This window comes from Solanum dulcamara, chromosome 10, assembly GCF_947179165.1.
Source record: "Solanum dulcamara chromosome 10, daSolDulc1.2, whole genome shotgun sequence".
NCBI classification, from domain to species: domain Eukaryota; kingdom Viridiplantae; phylum Streptophyta; class Magnoliopsida; order Solanales; family Solanaceae; genus Solanum; species Solanum dulcamara.
Window position 1 is genome coordinate 34,424,547 of NC_077246.1, and position 4,203 is coordinate 34,428,749.

At 39.4% G+C, this 4,203-nt stretch overlaps 1 pseudogene; it reads left to right on the top strand.

Annotated features, from left to right (window-relative positions):
* Positions 1 to 408: 408 nt before the first annotated feature.
* Positions 409 to 527, top strand: LOC129871796 (5S ribosomal RNA; annotated as a pseudogene).
* Positions 528 to 4,203: the final 3,676 nt, after the last annotated feature.

Below are 4,203 nucleotides of genomic sequence, written 5' to 3' on the forward strand. Positions count from 1 at the left end.
TTCGACCTCATATATTACTTCTTACCTTCTTTAGATGACATTAACTGGTACCCTCGCCTTTTTGGGTCTTGTTTTTTGTCTATTAGAGTCGGCTACAAAGTTGTGCTGAAGTCCCCTCACACAATGAATTGTATAGCCTACTTCCACACCGAATATATCGTATAACCCCTTTAGAGTATTGATGGACCATGATAGAACATTCATATTGCCTTCCCCATTCCATGGTTTGCCTATCATTAACTGGTATTATGTTGAAGAACTATAGAATACAAGTACGCCATATGTTCGTAATCAGCTAATCCTGCTTACTTTGCTTAAGCCCTTTTATAATTCCCTTAATGTAACTTATAACACTCTAGGTATATAATCTCGTGTCGTTGCTTCGCCTCTAGTTCTGATTCTTCCATCTCGTGCGATTATAGAAGCACTAACGCATCGGATCCCACTAGAATTTCAAAGTTAAACGTGCTTAGGCGAGAGTAGTACTAGGATGGGTGATCCCCTGGGAAGTCCTCGTGTCACATTCCATTGCAATCCTTGCAATAATGTGCAAAGGCACTCAACCTAGCCCAAGATTTACCTTAGCATCTTCTTTCTAGTCGTCATGCTTTGGGTTGCCCTCTCCGCCCCTATCTTACACTCGATGTCAGGATAAGTCATTGGTTCAACCACGGCTAGTCCTATTTTTCCCTTAATACTCACCCCATCTCGATAGTTTGGTCTAACCCATCTTGACATCTCCCTATAACGTATCCAAAACATCCTAGCTCCTTTTCTCACGTACTTCTCAGTTGGCCCTATACTCAACATATATGTATCCATAGGTTGCATAACCATTCTGATACAACCTGTATAAGATAGATATAATATTTTCGTTTCCCTTCCTATCTTGCTTTACATATCGACTTCACACTAGATCTTTCTCGCGCCAACGCTATTTTATCTTACTCCTTTCTTTTCTTCCTTTACGTACTCTTTGGTCTCCTTATTTCCTACCGTAAGAGATTTTCTATTATTTTTCCTTCTACTTGTATGTCACCATATCAGTGGCTAATGACGTTGTTGCCATATCTTAATCTTTACCCAAACACAGCCCTACTACCCTTTACACGGTCCTTAATTTGCTCAGTCCTACTCTCTTATCGTATTCACCCCTTGTGGTAGGCACCCATCCCTTAGGGTTCTACTAATGATTCTTCACACGATCTCAAATACCGCAACTCCTATCTATTTATTATTGTTCTCGAGCTCCTGCTAACTTGTGCCAGTATGGGATTTCGCTTGAAATTTAAGCGTTCCTATCAACATGTGATAGCGTCAGTTGATTTCATCTCACACGTGTATTTCTCTCGTCCACTTCCCCCCTTTAGGGCATACCCATGTCATCCTCTATTTATCTTCAATTGTTCATACACATATGATTTTGTTCCAATACATTTGATATACTGCACCATGTCTACACCTTCTGTTAACTCATCTATACTTTAGGTTGCCCCAATAAGAAACCTTGATACAACCATGGGGTTCTTAGAATTCTCGATAAATAGTACACAATCTAGTCCAAGTACTGGTACTCAAGTCACATAACTAATGTAGTAGCTTAGTCGAAACCAGATTTCCTTCATCCCAAACAGTACGTCACTAATGCTTATAATCATGTCCGATTCTCCATCGGGGAACCTACACTCTGATGACACGTGTTTCTAGCTTTGCTATAACACTATCTTCATTCCAGTGAATACCACTTGTTCCTTTTAATGGACTCACAATTCATCAATGGTCTTGCAGAGCTACCTCCCTCATCCTTGAGGGGTCTTACTATTTTCCACGGTGGAGGTACATATACACAATACCCTTTTCTACTTCATATGCTTTCATCCTTATCGTGTACTCAATGCTGAATCCTAGTCCTACTCACAATCACATTCTTTAGTTACCTCGTTACTAGGCCCTACGTACTTCCATGATGATCCTCATTATATTCACACTATATTTTGGTCATGGTCAATCCCTGAGAGTAATATTTCTTAACCTTTATTCACGATCCTTACTCTGGACTAATTCCACCTGGTGGAGCAAGCGTACTTAACCCCCTTACCCTTCCTCGTCATTCTCATCCTTAATACCTCACAAGCAGTCTTAAGACGTTCATATCCATCACCATTCTTCTCACCATATCAGTATCGACCTTCTAATTACCACCCATACCGCAATTTACTTATTTCCCAAAGTCAGTTGTACTCCTAGTTTAGTCGTATCTTATCGTTACCGTGGATACAATCTCTCAAGATATACTGCAACCTTATATCTCATTCTCTTTTTATTTCAAAAAAAAATTAGCAGAGTTTCCTCTATATTCCTTACTATCCCAATCCTGCACTCGGGAAATACCAACAATACCTTATAGGGACAACATATATATATTTATATCACTGCCACACAGGGCACCCAATATCAACAACAGTATAAAATAATGGACTTCTCATATGTCCAACACGAACTGCACCCGTTATAATTTCTTGTCTACTTTTCCCTTCAATCTTTGACTTTACATTTCAATCATATTTCAATCTTCTTACCTTATCCAGCATGCCTCCTTCACACCATTACTTACCTATATACTGGGTAGCTTCTAATATCATCCATCATTTTCTTATGTTGATGTCATTCTTCAGCTGAAACCAAAGGTTAGAAAAAGGAATTTCATATCCTATGGCTAGGCTCTATCGCACGATCTTAGATATGAAAGAAAGGTGACATCCTAAATGCCTTGTAGCCTCTTGTTTATAGATATGGCGCGTAACACAGTGATAAACAAGACTCTTCTAGACATGGTCTATAGATATTCCGAGGAAGGACCACTCTGATACCACTTTTGTCACGACCCAACTCTGTAGGTCGTGACTGGAGTCCAACCTGGACCCCCGTAACCATAAATCTCAACTATAAGAACTATACACAAGAATCCATAGGGTGATAGAAAATTCATCTCCATATAGCCTTTTTCATTTACACCATGTCATGCAAGGGCCGACAAGGATTCCTTAACATAATAACATTTATAATATGCCATATAGGCACAACTGAATCAAACTCGTAAACAACCCATCTACATATATCTACAAACCTCTAAGAATATTAACAGTGACATATGGCGGGACAGGGCCCCCGTCGTACCCCTGAATAAACAACTATATACATTATACGATCAGCACCAAAAGCTAGGCTCCAGAATAGTGAAGCACTTCCGACATAGCTGAGTGGGAGTCCTAAGCTGGTGGATCTCCAAAGTAAGTACTTGTACTTGTGAGCATGAAACACAGCCCCTCTCCTCCCCCCTCCCCTCCTCAAAGAAAGGTAGGTCAGTACGATATATGTACTGAGTATGTAAAACATAACACATCATTGCTGAGACCATAACTGAAACAAGGATGTAGGGGACAAGGGTAACAATTAACAAATTAATTTACCTGCACCTTAGGACACATAGTAATATATATCATCATACATTGTGCCTGGGTCGCTAAGGAACTCGGTATAATAACTATTTCATCATATTACCATATCACCATATCATCATCCCTTCTCATCATGTATATTATTTCATCAGGTCAGCATATACGGCATCATATCATCGTATATGGCATAATCTTATTGTATATGTCATCATAGTACATCTGGTCTACTATGGGGCTCGGGGTCACAAGTGTATCCCTATATTTCCATATGCATGCCTACGTAAGTATTCGGCCCTTTAGTGAGGGACTCGGTGAAAGAGTAGTGTACATAACGTACCGCACCCGACCCTTTTATAGGACTCAGTGCCATTATCACATAGTAAAATATATCGAGGAATGTTTGGCCCAATTCATAATTTAAAACAATATCGAGGAATGTACGGATCGATCCATATTTTCATCATATCATATTTTCATCATATCATATCTCTAAACTCATATTAGACATTATTTCCCTTACCTTAAGCCGCTTTCAAAGAGAGAAATAGGCAAGCCTTATATGTACTACTTATCATCCTACAGATGACTTGAAAGGTGAGGACTCCACTTATTGCAGGAGTTCTAACATCTAGAAGTGAACAAGGTCCTTGACTCCTACTCAACTCTTTATGAATGGAATGACTCCCAAATTTCGTATATATATAACTTAAGGCTAAGACATGCCAAAAGAAAAGAAAGGGTAAGC